The sequence below is a fragment of the Mercurialis annua genome, linkage group LG5 (genome assembly GCF_937616625.2).
Source record: "Mercurialis annua linkage group LG5, ddMerAnnu1.2, whole genome shotgun sequence".
In the NCBI taxonomy this organism is placed as follows: domain Eukaryota; kingdom Viridiplantae; phylum Streptophyta; class Magnoliopsida; order Malpighiales; family Euphorbiaceae; genus Mercurialis; species Mercurialis annua.
The window spans coordinates 38,940,052-38,960,234 of NC_065574.1; the positions used below are offsets into that span (position 1 = coordinate 38,940,052).

At 37.5% G+C, this 20,183-nt stretch overlaps 3 non-coding genes and 1 pseudogene across 3 annotated transcripts; all 4 read right to left on the reverse strand.

The window, feature by feature from the left end:
* Positions 1-9,887: 9,887 nt before the first annotated feature.
* Positions 9,888-10,006, reverse strand: LOC126685098 (5S ribosomal RNA). The gene has a single exon (XR_007643251.1). It is a non-coding gene; the product is annotated as a 5S ribosomal RNA (ribosomal RNA).
* Positions 10,007-10,536: 530 nt separating this feature from the next.
* On the reverse strand, positions 10,537-10,655 carry LOC126685122 (5S ribosomal RNA). The gene has a single exon (XR_007643274.1). It is a non-coding gene; the product is annotated as a 5S ribosomal RNA (ribosomal RNA).
* Positions 10,656-10,823: 168 nt separating this feature from the next.
* Positions 10,824-10,942, reverse strand: LOC126685160 (5S ribosomal RNA; annotated as a pseudogene).
* A 222-nt stretch (positions 10,943-11,164) lies between these two features.
* Positions 11,165-11,283, reverse strand: LOC126685097 (5S ribosomal RNA). The gene has a single exon (XR_007643250.1). It is a non-coding gene; the product is annotated as a 5S ribosomal RNA (ribosomal RNA).
* Between the last annotated feature and the right edge of the window lie 8,900 nt (positions 11,284-20,183).

Genomic DNA, 20,183 nt, shown 5'->3' on the forward strand with positions numbered 1-20,183 from the left:
CCCCCCCATTTTTAAAAATCGGCATGGAATTTTGATCTGAAATTTTGGAAATATGTTTATATATATCCAAACCTGCATAATAACAAATACCAGAATTTTTCGAGTCCCGGAAGTATTTTATTTTATTTATTTATCGTTTTACCTTCGGAAATTCATAACCGGCAAAAAATTATTCCAAAAATCACCAAACTTCTTTCTAAATTCCTCATTTAATATATATTAACTACTGTATGAATATTGTTCGAGGAAAGTATTATAGAATTTCACTTAGTGCAAGACATATACATTTTTACACACAGCAGAGGTTCATTCGGCTGGGAAGCAAAACCAGCAGAGGTTCATGCGGCTGGGGAATGTATGCAAGGCATGCCAAGGCATGCCGAAGGGCTGCTGAAGCCCAGCCGAAAGGCTGCCGAAGGGCTGCCGAAGCCCTGCCGAAGGGCTGCCGAAGACCTGCCGATGCCCAAGGGCTGCCGAAGGGCTGCCCATGCGCTGCCGAAGGGCTGCCGATGCCCAAGGGCTGCGAGGGGCTGCCCATGCGCTGCCGAAGGACTGCCGAAGGGCTGCCGAAGTCCTGCCGAAGCCCTGCCGATGCCCAAGGCCTGCCGAAGGGCTGCCCATGCGCTGCCGAAGGGCTGCCGAAGGGCTGCCCATGCGCTGCCGAAGGGCTGCCGGTGCGCTGCCGATGCGCTACCGAAGGGCTGCCGAAGCTCAGCCGAAAGGCTGCCGATGCCCAAGGGCTGGCGAAGGCCTGCCGATGCGCTGCAGATGCGCTGCCGATGCGCTGCCGAAGGGCTGCCGATGCCCAAGGGCCGCCGATGGGCTGGCGAAGGCCTGCCGACCGGCTGCCGAAGGTCCTTCCGATGGACATGCGAGGGACATGCGAGGGCCTTCGGAGGGACGTCGGCGGGCCTTTCCGAGGGTCTTCGAGGCCACACACGCGCTCGCGTCTCGCGCCGAGCTGCCGAGTGCCCGAGTGCCCGCACCCGCACCCGGTCATTAGATTAATGCACGGGGGGGGGGGGGGGGGGGGATTTTCCGCAATTCCGAGCATTTCGGCGCAATTTTCCGGCCGGGCATTATCCGCGATTCGCCGCAGTTTTTCCGGGCGGGGCATTTCCGTAATTTTGCCAGGCAGGGATTTTTTCGCAATTTCCAGCATTTTTCGCATAGCGCGCGCGCGCGCCTTGCACCGCGGACGAGGGCTTGCGGCAAGCCCGCGGACGAGGGCTTGCGGCAAGCCCGCGGGGGTGAGGAATGGTGCACCCCCCTAAAGAGCTCTTAGGACTTTTTTTGGACTGCCAGGAGGAAATATCACATGTGCCCAGCACCCCCCCCCCCCCATTTTTAAAACTCGGCATGGAATTTTGATCTGAAATTTTGGAAATATGTTTATATATATCCAAACCCGCATAATAACAAATACCGAAATTTTTCGAGTCCCGGAGGTATTTTTTTTACTATTTTAATCGTTTTACCTTCGGAAATTCATAACCGGCAAAATATATGTTCAAAAATCCCCTTTCAATGTATACTAACTACTCGCAAATTATTGTCCGGGACATTTTTCTTCCAATTTTATTTTGCTCGGGACACTATCATTTTGTGCACTTTTGCCGCAGTTTCCGCCACGCGGAATGGGCCGAAAATTCATAAAACATAAAATGCGCATCCGAATACGACCAAACTTCTCGGAGGGCCTCCCAGTGGTCCACTCGACATGCCGGAGCGGCATCGTGTGAGAAAAGTTTTGCCGAATCAAAAAACGCTCGGGGTGTTGCGCTTCCGGCACGCGGCCGAGAAGTCGTAAACGGTGCAACGCGCATCCGAAAACCACCAAACTTCACGGATAGCCTCCCATCGGTCCTCTCGACGTGCCCGAGCGGTATGTTGCTAAAAAAGTTTTTCCGAGTCAAAAGACGCTCGGGACCTTGCGGTTCCGGCACAAGGAATTGCCCGAAAAGTCGTGAACGGTGCAGCACGCATCCGAAAACCACCAAACTTCACGGAGAGCCTGCCGTCGCTCCGCTCGACGTGCCGGAACGGCACCGTGCGAGAAAAGTTTTTCCGAGTCAAAGGGCGCTCGGGACCTTGCGGTTCCGGCACGCGCCCGGAAAGTCGTAAACGGTGCAACACGCGTTCGAAAACCACCAAACTTCATGGAGAGCCTCCGATCAGTCCACTTGAACTATTGAAGTTGTTGCGTACGAAGCAATTTGCGCAAAACGAATTGAACCGCGGGACTCGGGGATTTCTTCCGTTGGCTTAGATGGATGACTTGTGCGGATACCCGTTTGATGGTGAGGCGACCTTCCCCTTCGCATTGCATGTTTTGCTTTCAATTATGTTGAACGAAGCGTGACCATGCTCAGGCAAATGGAGCGGCGCGTGCTAATCTAGCCTCAAATTTCACGCACATTCTGCGTAATGCAGCCGAACCATGCTTAGGTGGCCGGAGCGACACGTTAAGGAGGCGTAGACTGATGGAGGCCTTTGCCCGTGCATATTATTCTTATCTCACATGTTACTCTTAACAGAATTAAAATTTCTTTATCCGAAATCAATAATCTTAACTGATTACGGTTTATTTTAATATGTTCAAAACAGATTAAAATAACCCCAAAATCCTAATTACTGCATCTTAAAAACTGTTCAGAAACAATTTATTTAACACTTAAATAACAACAGTTTCATTAATTCGGCTCATAGCAGAATTAAATACAGTTTATAAATTATGTTCATAACATAATTAAACACAGTTTTATCAATAGAATTAAAAAAGTTTTACAAACAGTTCACTAATCCTATTTAAAACAGAATTACTAATAGAATTAAAACAGTTTCACAAACAGTTTACTAATCCTATTCAAAACAGAATTACTAATAGAATTAAAACCAGTTTCACAAACAGTTTACTAATCCTATTCAAAAACAGTTTTATTATTCTGTTTCCCCTTTTCTTATCAATTCGTATGAACATTAATACTACGAAACCTTTAATCAAATTAAAACGTAATATTAATTTAGAACAGTATATTCGAAGTTTTAATCACATTAAACGATTAATCAAATTAATTCTTCATACTATTTTTCATACAATTAATCACATAAACGTTTTATTTATAATTACAACGAATTATAATTCCTTCAAAAACAATTTCGAAAAACAACCCCTTTTTCAAAACAGAACATACAATAAGCATATATCACATATATACTCAGAATCTAATTAATCAAATTACAAGCAGCTCTGATACCACTGTTGGGTTTTATAGGTTCATAACGCAGCGGAACTTCAAAAATTTATCTAAAAACCCAAACCAAGATCCATGTAATTCGAATCAAACAGAACAATTACTTACTTGTATGTCGAATTCAACAGCAATGTAGGAAGGAAGGAGGTGGTTCACTTTGGTGATACCTGGCCTCGGATCAGAAACGCCTCCAAAAGAACGCGTCCTCTACGAGTATCCACACGAACAGACCTTAGCCAAAACTAGTGCTTGTGTGCTAGCACTATTGCTTCACAAGCAATTTCGAATTTTAGTGATTTAGTGAATAATGAATTTCGTCATTCTCAAACCAATTGCTTAATGAGTATTTATAGTGATAAATAACACTAGGGTTTGAGACAAATTCGAATCTCAATCTCATTGCAATTCTACAAGTTTATGTTTATCAAAAACTCCTTTTTGATAATTATCCATATATATATTAATTACTATATTTATTATCTTTCAAAAATAATAAATTAAGGAAAACATTTATCCTTAAATTTCGAATTAATATATATATTTATTAATATATATATATATATTACGAAATATATATATATATATAATTAATCACTTAATCACATTGGGCTTGTACAACCCATAACTGTTTTGGGCCTGTTCTTAGTGTGCGACCCTGTAGGTTCATATAACGTTGGCAGTAGGCTCGAAATCCCTATTTCAGCCCACAAGTCATAAGTGGCCTCTAGCAAGACATTATGACTACCCAAGTTATATGAATATTGATAATCCGATTTAACCATTTACAATAATATTTTAATCCCTTTGTCTCTCGATATCCAGATTGAATATAAGGCATAGTTATGTCATCCTTATAACATTCAATCATTAGTTTCTTGACTCTAAGTAGACTGAAAATGATAACTTCTTATCAATTAGCATGTCCATGCATTTTCTTCAGTCTATCTTCTTCAAGGGGCCCATAGATATCTTACTCAAATAAATAAGGGACAAATTCCTTCTCAGTCACTCATATTTCTCACATAGTTACTTTCATATCCAATGACAATCTATTCCATTATCCTGTTAAAGATAATGTAAGACTGTATCAAAATATGAAATAGCTATGTAGAAATCCATGATGATTTCAAGGTCAAAGGATTATACTAATAGAACTGTAATGAGAATTACTTATGACAGTGATCTATGTAGTATTCTCACAGTGGGTCATCCAGTGCCTTATTTCTCAAATAGCACCTATGATTTGACTTAATATCTCATATGCATGATTAGTAAAACATAATCATCAGTCAACATCATACTAGTCTCAATGTTCTATTAAGACTAGGGATAGATGGTATATAATTCTTTTATTAAACCTAAGGGTTCTACTATCAAGTCACATACTCGATGACCTTAGAAAGAATTAGCCATTCAAGTATTTTAATCATTAATATAAAATGATAAAAACTGCCAATCAATAAATAATAAAATGATAAAGCCAAAACATGGTCAAACATGATTGACCTAGTGCATATCACTCACAGTTTGCTGTGTTTGAATTGGATAAAAATTCTTCTTTGTGGTTGATGTTTAATTTCAACTTTAGGACATTGATTTTGATTGATTTTTGGTGAGGTTTATAGCTGAAATTGATTGTATAACGGATTAGGCATATCAGAGCGGAGTAGGAAGCGTCAAATTCTGCTCAAAGAGCAGAATTCCTGCTGCTCTACATGAGCAGAAAACTGTTTCTACTCAAAAGCAGAAACGTCGAGCAGAAACATCTGCTCATAAGACCAGATGATGGACTGATCTAAAGAGCATAAAGGAGTCTGCAATGCAGACTCCATAAGGAGACAGAGGGACTGTCTAGAAACAGTCCCCAACCGAGGCCAAGGAGGCCACTTCGCGACCGAAAATAGAGCGTTAAACGCGATAATTTGAAACCGGAGTTAGTTTGTATAGATAAACAATGTTGCGTAGATTGAATATAAGTAATTTGGTAACGATGTTGTTAAATTAAATTGATGGATTATGAGGCTTGAAGTTAAGTGGAAAATCATAAGTTAAAGAAACAAATTAAAATGTGTTTAAGGGGAAAACTTTGAAATAAGATTGTGAGCTAACGGAATATCGGAATGATTCGATTTTGGTGTCGTTTTGTTCGTTATTATATAGAGAACGGAAGTATGGTATATCTTCTGCCAATACAGTGACAGGGCAGCTGCAGAATTGCTGCAAAGACAGCAGCCCATAGGGCTGCTTTCAGCAGTTTTAGAAAACAATCCGCGGTAGCAACTTCCGAGCTAGTTTCCGACACTTTCGAGCACTATTTTCAAACTAAGGTCAAACGAATATTGTAGGTAACATTCCAAATTTTAGGAATGTAATTTTTATTTAGAGTTTGGGAGACTCTAAGTAATAGTTTCAATAGCTCAAAGTTGGTCGAAAAACTTGAAATAAATAGGATGTTTTAAGAAGCTAACTTTGAGCAATATTTTGGAGACCTTAGAGATGTCGAATGAAGTCCGGGTCTAAATAAAAATTGTAAGTGGGAATGCAGACTATAGAAATGTAAAATTTATTTGGTAAATGGGCGATTTCAAATAAATGTTTTTGATAGCCGAAGTGGGCTAGAAAAGCCATTTTTGAACAAGTTAAAGTTAACTTAAAATGTTAAGTTAATTGAAGTGAATTGTTTTTGTTAATTAAATATGATTTTGATTTATACCAAAGATAATAAAAAAAGGAAGTTTTAAGATTATATCAAAAATAATTTGGTACGAGAACGACGAGTTACGTTTATATATTAAATGTTAAACTCTAATCAATGTAATTAATTATAAAATAGAATTTTTTATTAAATGTCCTAACGATAGAATTATACGTTAGTTACGACGAAATATCGAGATACGAGCTTGGTGAATCAAGGGAGCTTGACGAGAATCGACGTTTTCTTATTTATGTTGGATTAGCGGTCACTGTGAGTTTGCAATTTACTTTTGTGTATTGCTTATATGTGCTGAATGCTTTATCGCTGTTACATTATATGCTTTGTCTATTCCGTTATCCTTGACGCTATATGTTTTACAATTTTATTTGTAATGCTTTGATATGATGAATTTTGCTCTAACGATCCAAGAAAACGTGCTACATATTGGGCGTCAATAGGACTGCGTGATCACCAGTACTGAGGCTAGATAATCCTGTGTCCTAGAGTTTCGTATAAGCTATAACCTCGCAGATCTGTGGCGACGGTGGCTTTGTTCCCGGTCCAGATGCTACTATGACCTTGCAGATCTGTGGCGACTGTCGCTTTGTTCCCGGTCCAGATGCTGCTATAACCTCGCGGAACAGTGGCGACGGTGGCTTTGTTCCCGGTCCAGATGCTGCTATGACCTCGCGGATCAGTGGCGACGGTGGCTTTGTTCCCGGTCTAGATGCTGCTATGACCTCGCAGATCTGTGGCGACGGTGGCTTTGTTCCCGGTCCAGATGCTGCTATAATTAAACTCATTAGGTTATGTAGTTTGCATTTTAAGAATCTTTGGATTAGGGTTTCAGTCGGATCGTATAATTGTGTGTTGTTTGATATTTGATCTACGAATTGATTATTTAAGTATATACACGTATGCTAGATGTTTATATGGTTTTGATTATAATACCATCTGTAAGCGTGAACTCACTCAGTATTTCCCAAAATATTGACCCCCTCACTCTGATGTTTTTCAGGTGATCAGAGTCGGATCAGACAAACCATATTCGTTGTACTAGAAGTCGATTGACTTGCATAAGTACAAGTTCATAGAGCTGCAATAGTCAGTAGGTGTCAGTATTAGATAGACGCTTTGATTTCAAACAGTATTTTATATTGTAATATTTAATACAATATTTAAATATCTATATATGTATTAATTAAAAGAGTTTTCTGAAAAAGTTTTATGTATGATATTACCTTTTTATTCGTAAAAAAATTTATAGTTGTTTTAGGCTTGCTACGGGTTTTGGAGCTACCACTCCCATTGTTGGTGCAGCGGGACGTGAGGGTCCGAATCGTATATTTCAATTCAAAAGTGGAATTCCAACAATTCGGATCCAGAAATTGATCATACCAATAACAAATGGATCGTCGTATTATCTAATAATTAATGCACGCATCTAGAAACCGTAAGAAGAATACCTATGTCGATTCTCCAACGATTCTTGTAGTCCCGATATTACGGCGACCTCAAGCTCGTCCACACGAGTATGCGTCCGATTGAATCCTCCCCTTGAAGTAATCTGCAAGAGTTTCTCTTGCTGAGCAACCCTAAGCTCAAACTCTCGCCTCGATTACGTCTTTGCTGGGATGTATGAAAAACTTTCTCCTAGCTTTTCTGTGATTGATGACTACTTGAACTCCTTCAAATATGGTTTCATAAGTGTGGTGTGTGTAGAATGCGCAAAGGAAACCTCTATTTATAGGGTAGAGCTTTGCTTAAGAATGCAACATCTCACATGCTAGGTGTCACACACCAAGCAAAGGTGTTGCCACCATTCGACACCTCACATGCTAGGTGTCACACACCAAGCATAGGTGTTGCCACCATCTGACACATCACATGCTAGGTGTCACACATCAAGCATAGGTGTTGCCACCTTCTGACAGGTCGGATGCTAGGTGTCACACATAGAGACATACATGACATCGTCACATGACATCATCACGTGACATCATCATATGACATCATCGTGATATCATCACATGACATCATCGTGACATCATCATATGACATCATCGTGACATCATCACATGACATCATCGTGACATCATCACATGACATCATCGTGACATCATTACATGACATCATCGTGACATCATCACATGACATCATCACATTAACTTGGATAAAATACAATTAGGTGCCTACTAATTTATAACTCTTACAAATTAGTCCCTAATTTATACTTGTTTTTCATCTTAGATTAATTTCCGAGATATGCTAGTATCTATATGAAATCGATCTCTCGTAAACTCAATCGGTTGCACACCCTATTGTGTGTGACTAACTAGGTTCACATCTATATGGCAACGAGAGTCAGAAGAAACGCCTTTCTTATATTAAATAATTAAATCCCATTAATTATTAATTCTCGTAGATCATGAGTGACGTCTAGCAACATATCACGACCCCCAAATAGATATGAATGTTTCGATGCATTCTTTATGAACCAATGTTCATAATTACCGAACACTCAAAATTCCCTTCATCTAAGATTCCGATCTCGACTAATCTCAGCAATGAATTCCATCCTCTCTTGGTTGTTAGAGAAAAATAATGATCAATCTTAACAATCTAAGAGATTAGATAAGATTTCAATTTTCAAACTAGATTTGGCTAGGCATATTTCGTATTCCTTTTTGAAACAGAAATTTGATTTGGCAAATGATAAAATCTGAGATAACTTCCTTCATAAGAGTTGTAGGAAATTGAGTCCTTTAACCGTAAGCTTTGGGGTTGGGTCATTTCGACTTCTGTAGCTCCGGTTATGATCCAAATACGGAGCTGAGGTCCAGCAGGTCCGAAATTACGAATTAAAACACAAAATTCCTACACAAAAGCACAAGAAGTAAACTAAAACATAAAAGATAAAATGCACATAAATAAAGCATTAAATAACTGAAAACGTAAAATAATTAATCTAAAATCTAAACTAATTAACCCCTAAATAAGTGTTGTAAAAACACTTATCAAGTGAGTTAATGAATACGTGTTCTTGAGGTTTGCTTAATAAATATCATTTAATCACTTGATTTGGTATTTTATAACACGAGAATAAGTAATTTGCCTATTAATTGGTTATTTGTATATTTTTATCTATAGCAGCTTGAGAGAGAGTTATAGATGCATTAGACTAGCCTGAACCATAAATTGACAACATAATCCATATCTCATGAGATTAATGACATAAAAAAAATTAATAATCCCTGATCTTCCTTATTATTGTTTAAACCTAGTTTTGTTAAAAGCTTAATTTTATTCTAAATTAAATCTGCTTAATTCAATTTTATTAATTTAATCACTTCAACCAAATTATCTTTTGGTTATCTAAATTGAGTATCTTAATTGGGTGTATTTAGTTGCTTTCCTTGTGGGTACGATATCTGGACTTCACAGTCTATATTACGAGTTGGCACTGTGCACTTGCAGCATTTAATCTCAACACTTGTTTATCGAGTAAGATATGCGATGCACGAAACCTTCTATGTATCAAATTTTGTTAGAGTTTGTTGGGAGAAAGGTTTAGCTCGGTCAAGAGATAGGATGCCGAGCTTTGGTTTTCATGTCACCGATGTGCCTCGTACCGAGATGCTCGTGCTTTGATCCGGTCTCTTGTGTAATCCATATTTTAGTAGGTCGGTCACGGTACGAGGCACATCGTGCTTTGATCCGGTCTCATGTGACTGATGTGCCTCGTACCGGCCTCTTGTGTAATCCATATTTTAGTAGGTCAATCACAATAAGTATCTCATGCCGGGTCCCCATCTTTGCTTGACATGTTGAGGTCATATGTAGGTGAGGTTGTTTTACCGTCTTTATATTGCTGGTCCCGTTATCAACATTAATAGTAACTGCAAAAATGCAGGCGCAGACAGCAAAAATGCGAAAGAGGGGTGCAACACGAGGATTTCCCAGGAGGTCACCCATCTTAGTAATGCTCTCGCCCAAGCATGTTTCACTACGGAGTTCTGATGGGATCAGGTGCATTAGTGCTGGTATGATCGCACCCGTCACACCTTGCACGATCATCGTATATATCTGCTGCCTTGCAACTCATTAGACCAAAATAAAAACTATCTTTAAAAGTATGTTTCGGTCCCTGAACTTTTTCCATATTTCGTCCCTGCATTGCAATTCATCGGTGCTCGTTACTCGTTCTGTTTATGTCTCAGCAATGATAATAATAATAATAAAAATATGCAGGCGCGGACCGCAAAAAGGCAAATGAGGGGAGCAACACGAGAACTTCCCATAAGGTCACCCATCATAGTAATGCTCCCGCCCAAGAATGTTTAACTTCAGAGCTCTGATGGGATATGATCGCACACGTCACACCTTGCACGATCATCGTATTTATCTGTTGCCTTGCAACTCATTCGACCAAAATAAAAACTATCTTTATAAGTATGTTTTGGTCCTTGAACTTTTTCCATATTCCGTCCCTGCATTGCAATTCATCGGTGCTCGTTACTCGTTTTGTTTATGTCTCAGAGATAATAATAAAAAAAATGCAGGCGCGGACCGCAAAAATGCAAAAGAGGGGTGCAACACGAGGACTTCCCAGGAGGTCACCCATTCTAGTATTACTCCTGCCCAAGCACGTTTAACTTCGGAGCTCTGATGGGATCCGGTGCATTAGTGTTGGTACAATAGCACCTGTCGCACCTTGCACGATCATCGTATATATCTGCTCTCTTCCAACTCATTCAACCAAAATAAAAACTATCTATAAAAGTACGTTTTGGTCCCTGAACGTTTTATAGTACTGCTCGGCAATGATAATAATAATAAAAAATTGCAGGTGCGGACCGCAAAAATGCAAAAGAGGGGTACACCACGAAGACTTACCAAGAGGTCACTCATCCTAGTACTGCTCTCACCCAAGCACGTTCACCTTCGGAGTTCTGATGGGATTCGGTGCATTAGTGCATGTACGATCGCACCCGTCACACCTTGCACGATCATTGTATATATCTGCTGCCTTGCAACTTATTTGACCAAAATAAAAACTATCTATAAAAGTACGTTTTGGTCCCTGAACGTTTTCCATATTTCCAGTTTAGTCCCTGCATTGCAATTCATCGGTGCTTGTTACTCGTTACTTGTTCTGTTTATGTTTTGGCGATGATAATAATAATAAAAAAAATACAGGCGCGGACAGAAAAAAGGGGTGCAACACTAGGACTTCCCAGGAGGTCACCCATCCTAGTACTGCCCTCGCCCAAGCACGATTAACTTCGGAGTTTTGATGGGATCCGTTACATTAGTGCTGGTATGATCGCACCTGTCGCACCTTGCACGATCATCTTTAATATATGCTGCCTTAAAACTCATTCAACCATAGTAAAAAAAATCTTTAAAAGCACGTTTTGTTCCCTGAAGTTTTTCCATATTTCCCGTTTAGTCCCTGCAATTCATCGGTGCTCGTTACTCGTTCTGTTTATGTCTCGGCGATGGTATGTAAAACTGAAAAACCATATGCGAAAAGTCTATACCTTTCAAAATCAAAACGTTACTCGTTAAGCGTTCTATTTATAGGCCCCAAAGTGAAAAAAACATGGCAGGCACATTACGAGGAGCGATGGACCAACGCCCCTGCCGTCGTGCCTTTTAAAAAGGCACAAAACACCCTGGGGTGCGTTGCGAGGCACGATGACCCAACGCGCCCTCCGAAGCGCTCTGATTCTGATCCAACGGTGAACTCTTCCTCGTGCACAGCATATTAAAAAATGAGCCTGATCCAACGGTGCAATTGGGATATAAGGATGTTTTATCAAGACATGTTAGATTCAGAAGGCACACGAACACATTATCGATTATAAACCTGATACAAATCAAATCGCCATCGAAAATCACACGACACATGCGACCCATAACAGATACAACTCAAACCCCAAACATAGTATCACACTTGCTAAGTCCACCATTAACAATCCGAAACTAAGTCGGAAACACAACAAACCATGACGGAAAAACACGGGATATTACAATCTCCCAAACTTATATAAATTCGTCCTCGAATTTAACGTAACACAACCTACGTAAAACATGTGATACAACTATATGTTGTCTGAACAAAAACACACGTAACAAACGTGAAAACACATAATATGACAACCAAAGTGATCAAGGAAGGCAATTATAACAATTCTGCATAATGAACTCTGTTTCCCAAGTAACCAACCCAAACTGTAACTATAAGAATTTTGTGCTTAACTACCTACGCACTTGCATAATAAAAAAAAACTCTATAGGTTGTTCCTCGAACGATAACTAAAAATCACGACTTTCATAAACCGAACAATCTTAAAAGGTCATAAAAGCCTTAATGCTAACTTCCACTTTACATAAACGATAACGCCCTTTCTAGGTGAAACCAAATAAAGGAATACAAACTCTCCCACATAAAGTTTGACAGAAATACTTAGGATAAACAAGAACGAACCTCGAATCCTCATATAAAACTCGACTGAAATACTTAGGATGAATAAGAACGAATCTCGAATCTCTTTCAATGATAACTTAATCAAAATTTCCATATAGAGAAAGTCAACATAAGACAAAACACGCCGAAAATATATGGGGTATTAAACTCTCCCCAACCTAAAAAAAATTTGACCTCGAATTTTAAATAAAAAACTGATTCGCAGTTTAAACGGTCACAACATACATAATGCGCAAAATTCTGATTCTAACAACTTGGTGCTCCATCGAAAATTCCATCAACACAAACGTGAACAATCAAAAATTATCCAACGAAGTTGGTTTCCTAAACTAGGTTGAATCTTAAAACTTTCGAAACCCATATCATCAAAGTTCAAGAACAATCTTGAAGTTCAAAATCTAGTTTTTACAAAAACCACACTATATAATACCATTAACTTTGCGAATTATAAAACACAAAAACTCACACCGTTATTTAAAATAAAATGTGAACTTACCTCATGGTAACGAAATCTCCAGATTATAACAAACAATCTCAATCACAATGATTCCTTCAACCATCCCATAAGTAGTACACAACTTACACTTATAATAACCAAACCTCAAAATTGATTAACACTTAAGTCTAAAAATAATTCGAACATCCAAAATTATTCCACCAATAAATGTAACCTCGAATCCTAACAATAGATCGCTTAGATCAAATTCACAATTAACCCGGTCATTGGTTATATTCAAAGTCAGACTTATAGGAAAATAAAATTTTCAAAACACAAAATATTATATATTAATATTTTTCACTTCAAAAAAAATGTTAACATCTTATACCTCCTTTTTATTTTCCAAAACAAAATGCTTTTACTATTGGAAAACCTCCAGTTTTATAAACACCTCCATTTTCAAAACATATGTATTTGAATTCACTGTTATACCATACTTTTAAATAAACGTACAAATTTATGAAATCATTCAACTCACAAAGTTTATTATTTTGTTTTAAATTAACCTTGTTAAATTTCCTCTCAAAAAGGAAAAATCTGCAAATAAGAATCTCTTCGTTTACAAAATAATTTTATATCGATATATCAAAACTGTTTGGACATAAATCGAATCTGTAAAAATAAAATTTATTTTAAATTTTAAGTGTAAATACACACGTGGAGCATAGCCAAATTCCTCAATCCAACACTACCTCAAGTCATAAACCGTTAGCTAACACAAATCCTCCCAATCCAAACTTAACATTTTACCGCACTTACCCCAACTATATCTTGAGTGCAACCTTATATTCATAGCTATACTTTATGAAACACAAACACTCTAACAATATAAAACCAACCATTACAATGCAACTGTTCTTAATGCACCTCAACCATCACACAGTATTTGTCTAGCTACCTTTCGGTAAAAAGTTCAAAACCAATTGAAATCCATCCTCTTTATAATTACATTTATCACATAGTGATTCGCGAGTTCGTTTCAAAATATTTTTCTCAATACACTTTATTGATAAAATCCACTTTACATAATTGTGCGCCAGGGTGATGATACCTCTCATCCCCAAAGAGTTGCATCCAACTCTAATCATTTATATGCACGTGATGCATGTACTATGCATGTATTAATTATTAATTTCACTTTTATTTAGTGAACATACTCAATGCTCAATATAATTTTCTATTCGTGACAGTCAAAATGCAATTTCCTATTCGCCACATTCAAAATGCATGTTCTAAAACTAAAGCAATACAGGCCTAAACGAAGTTCGACTCACAAATCAAAAGCCAACATCAAGGTTAAATCAAAGAACGCATGAAAGAAATTACCTCCCGTGCTACCCAGCACGACGAGATAAAATAAACTCAACCAACATATACCAACCAAACTTGCGAGGTATACAACGCAAATTAAAACTAAAATATTACGAATTCTACAAACCATAAACCACTCAAACATGCCATTAACCACAATTAACCCAAACCTATTTAAAGGCAAATATAAAGCATGCTACAACACACTACGATTCGTCATAACAAGAACAACAAGTAATATGCCATCGATCAAAATACGCATCAAAACTCATTTTGAATTATAAAGTCAACCACACAAGTTTCAAGTTCTAGTTGAGCCTTACAGTTTTAAAATTTTCATTTTCCAGAAAACCTCCTTTGTAAATTTGTTTTTCAAAAGTTTCCAAAGTATCTCAATCCAAAACAACCAGCGAGTTAGCCGAGTCATTAAAACCACCCAGCTCAACTCTAAAATTTGGGTGACCTATGTCAAACCTAAAACAACCATTTATAAAACATACTCAAAACATTTGTAAATCTGGAAATGCCTTTAAATAAAATCTCAATCTTTTCTTAAAATAAGAGCTCAACGTTATCCAAGCATCAAACAACAATTCAAAAATTCAAGTGAGAAAACCCTTTATCACAAACAACCATTCCGAGAAACGCATACTCTTGCGAAACATAATATACCAAAGCATATAACCAAAGACACATCTAATGTACACAAACCAAAACATGGTAAGACCATAAAAGTCATAATAAATTATCAAGGCCATATTCCATTATTTAAATTATATTATTTTTAAAATAATCGTTGGTCAATACCAAGTCAAACGTAAGATTCCGAAATGCGGGAAATTCATTTTACTTGCAAAGTAACCAACAATCACTTTTTTTAAAAAAAGTATTCAAACCAGACTTCTTTTTCGATTCTCGTGTCAAAACACAAATCAAATCAAAGTAATTTTTTCAATAAAACCATAAAACCAACGTGTGACCGAACAACGTGTAGCCAAAAAACATGCTTAAAGATTTAACTTAAGAATCCTCTAAAAACAAAACAAGGCCAACCCTAACATTAACTCTTCTGTGCCAACATATATGGCAACAAACAACAAAAAGGTGAAAGCAATCCAATCAAAATCATCCAAGGCGTAAAAGCCAACAACTAATCACCCAAGGGAAACATCATATAAGGCACAACAACTAACAAAGTATCACCCAAAGTAAAAACCATATAAGGCACAACAGTCCACAAAACATCGCCCAAAGTATATCTCATATATGGAACAACAGCCAACAAAGCATCACCCAAAGTAAACACCACATAAGGCACAACAGGCCATAAAACATCACTCAATGTATAAGCAATGAACACTCCAAAATAAAGCATCAGTAACGCATAAGACCGACACTCAACATTCCTATAGATGAAGGTAGAAAGTTTTGAAAATAAAAGATGATATTTCAAAAGACAAGACTTGAATCCTAATTCCGCAGTAGATCCTATGACACATCAACAACTTAACATGAATTAAAGCAGTAAACACATAACATGCAAAATTACCTTGGTTTGAAACCAAAGATCTGATACCAACTTTGTCAAGACCCAATTTCAAGGATTGCGACCGGCACCAGGGTATGGGTATGGTTGTACAAAAACTCGTAGCAAGCGTTGCGGATAATCACACAACATATAAACTTGCAAGAAAACCACTACTCGGGGCAACCGAGACTCCAACCTAAGTCTAGTAGTTTATATCACGACTTAATTAATAACTTAAATATTTGAAACGCTAGGCTAAAACCTGAAACTCAACAGCAGGCCTTATATAATCATATCCAATGTATATCATGCCATCAACAATATAAAATAGTCAGACCACACCGACAAACCAAAGTATAAAGTAATCATAAATGACTAACTAGTTCTACTGCGGTCTAAGAGTATTAAACAGTTGACTAGCTTTATTAAAACAAAGGAACCTCCGAAGGAATTAAGAAATCAGAGATCGACCAACTCTCTCAAATAATAAGCCTGGAAAAATTGGGAAAACAACGGGGTCAGATATACTGTGATGAGTTCATAATGCAATTTACATTTATTAAGTTTAATATCCTTAAAACAAATCATTTTACTGATATACGGAAGATTATGGAAATAACAGTATTAAAATGATACCGGCGTAAGTATGACGTATCATACTGAACCCAGAGTATACGGGAACAAATCCTTGTCTTATACCAGCCTAAGCAAGACATTAGTCTGACGATCCAGAGTACTTACAGGTGCACACAGTCTCGATATAAGCCTATAGAGTAGCTCGTTCCAATCCAGATCCATTATCGCTTAAAACAGTTCGAAAACAGTTTATATAATAAAATAATTGCAATACTTAGTAAAGCTGTAAATAACACTACAAACTCACAGCTTGCGAATACACGTGATAACCTGGCAAGCAACCTAAACATGCTCTTACTCCGAAGCACGATTAGTCGATGGGTCTAGAAACAAAGCTTAAGTTAAAAACAATTTATCCCCTAACTCTAAGAATACTAGACACCACGTAGGACAAGTATCTCAACCACAAGCAAAAGTATATGCCACGTCATAACATTCAAACGTATACAATCTACAGCTAAAATAATACCAGAGTCAAATAATAAGTTAAGCCTAATTAAGTTCTCTTTTGAAAACATAATCTAGAGTAGTGAATTAGCATTCAAGCTTAATCTCACATGTCGGGTGACTCAAGTCCAACCCGACCCAAAGATATGCTAGAATAAAGCCAAAGTATGATCCGAAAGCTTTAAATCAAAACATTGCTCATTTGAAAATACGGAACTCAACCTGGCTTAACAACAAAGATACACATTTACAAAAAAACCCAAACCTAGCCATAATTGTTCAAAACACCCAAAGTAGACACAAGCGTGTCACAACACTTAAATGGGTTCTAAATACGCATATGAGTTCACCAACTCAGATATAAAAATAGAGAAGCCAATTCAACCATTTACATGGAATAACATTGCCAACTCGTTCTGGGAAGCCAGTTCACCCTGTTGCGACGCGGCACCTTTCAAAATCCAATGCACGACGCGACAACCTCACTACCACGTCGTGCATATCTTGCTGTGTCGAGGGGCTTCTTTCCTTCAAAATGTCGCGACACGACCAGCCTTATCGCGGCGCAACAACACTATTTTTACCCCAAACCGCTTCGAAATTGCTCTGAAGCTTCACTATCCTTCATATATGCCCATTTTTGCTCTATAACGCTTAGAAAACAATCAATTCGACACATATGCCTGCAACACTTGAACATAACAAAAGAAGACCAAAACAAGTATGAATTTGACAATGAAACACGATAATCAATACCTGAAAGCCCTGGGAAATGGGAGTATTCTTACTCATAGCAGACAGCTGAGCTACACCGAGTTACCACCAACCACACTTAAACCATAACCAGAGTCCCGAGAGCTGAGCTACACTGAGTTACTCTACTGGGTCCCAAGAGCTAGGCTACCACCGAGTTACCCCAACCATCACATACCTCATCTAGATCAATACCGGTGCTCACGCAGTCCTAATGATGCCCATTAGGTAGCATGTTCCAACTAAGAGTTATAATGGAAAAACAGTTCGCAATTTTACGTATATAATATAAATAGATATTAAAAAAACAATTTACTTATTTAAGCGGTAAATAGTAAGTACAAACTCACTGCTTGCTAATCCCCGTGATGACATGGCAAGCAATCTAATCTTGGTTCGTCTCTAAAGCACGAACGGTCGACGAGTCTAAACAATATAAATGATTATTAAAATGGACCCTAACTCTAGAGAGTACTAGAAACCACATAGGAATAGCACATTATAATGTCAAGCAAAACACAGCCACACATAATGGACAAATTATCACATAATGACCCTAGTCAAAATACGAACCACATCAAGTAACACAATGCTCAAATAATTAATAAGCCAACAATAAGTTAAGTCTATTGAATTTCCGCTTTAAAATCCGTTTCGAAAAATATTATTCAAATAATAATTAAATAATAAAATAAATCAATTTCCAAATAGTGGGTTAGACGAGTTACCGAAAACTACCAAGCTACCTCACATGTCGGGTGACCAAAGTCTAACCCGACCCAAAATATTTTATCAAACAAATAAGAGTCTATAATTCTCAAAAACAACTTTGATAAAATAATATGTTTACTCAAATTATAAACCATAGTTTATAAATAATAAAACAACTTTGATATAATAAAAAATTAAAACGGAACCTAATAGCTTTAAACATAAGTAACCCAAGTTACAACCAAATACTTAACCGAAATAAGTTAAGAAAGCGTTTCTAAAAACTAAATTTATAATTTAGCCAATAACAGTTTAAAATTTCTCAAACGATAATTATCCAAGTAATTATCCCAATAAAAGATTATAAAATACTTTGCCAATTTATAATACTCCAAAACAATATTATTTTTAAAGAAGTAAACAGCCATAAATTAAAATCAATTTGATACTTTAAAGTTCAGTTTCATTAATTGATAATAACTCAATCAAAAGTTTATTGCACAAAAAAATTAAACCAACCAATTGAACATATTGCTAAACTCTAATTTCCATAACCCCATCATAATGAGATTTTAGTATGAGCAGAATATGAACAGTCACAACACATATCTTCGTGATGTCATAAAATCACAAAAAGAGAGCTGAACTTTAAGGATGAGATTATGGCCAACAAGCAATCAATTTCGGATCTCAAACAATCAAGGCCAGACTCACATAAACATTACCCAACTTATAAGAACAATTCAAAAGAACTATGCACAACAGTGGCCAAGTTTGGCAGTTCAAGAAACTCAACTTAGAATACGACCGAATTCAACACGGCAAGAACAATAGAATCACACGGAAAAAACCCAACGTGATATGACAAATTCTACCTTAGTTATTAATCTTAGGAACGACATAGACAGCCCTAAGAGGTAAGAATCCATCGGCAGCAACAATAATTACCAAAACAGTAACATAAACTCAAAAGCGGTAATTCATAACGGCGCTCAAGAGATTTACGTACCGAAATTAATCCCAATGCGGAAGGATTAACGAGAATGAAGTCTACTGAAGAAACGAGGAAACCCAACTCAGATTGAAGTTAAACCAAACGAGATACGAATTAAAAACGATATTGACGACATTGAGTGAAATAGGGAAAACCAACGTGAGAACTTACCGGAATCGAAAGCGAATGGAAGAGTAGAATAGTGTAATGTTTCAGAGCGTATTCAATAGGGAAAAGTCGGCTAGGGTTTGTTTTACCACAAAATTAAGAATTAGGGTTCGAAACAGAAACGTAACAAGTCTATTTATAGACCTCTTACATCGTCAGCGTAAGGAATGATCGTGCAAGAATGTGAACGATCGTGCACTCATATTCAAGTGCATGCTCGTGCACTTGAGGTGCATGCTCGTGTACTATTATTCAACTGCACGCTCGTGCACTTTGGTGCACGATCGTGTACCTGACAGCAAGCACAAGGTGCTTGCTTTAGATGCACGGGTAGGGCCTAGGGGAGGACTCCTTCGAGTCAGGCCCGCTAGACTTAACCCGGACCCACAAACGAACCAAAAACTTATCGGAAACTCAACAGAAACACGACGAAAACACACGGGATATTCTACTTAACTTTATATTTCCATAACTATTAATATTTTTTAATATTATAATTGCTTGCAAACTATTTATTAGTACAAATATTACTCTTAATTAGTCTACTAATTAGGCGTAAATATATTTTGCTACAATAATTAGACTTCTATACTTATCTAAAATAACTTTTCTAATAGTGTTAGACTTTTATTTAATTTTACATTTGCTACGCACGTGAGCGACATTTATATGATCCGTTATATATATATATATA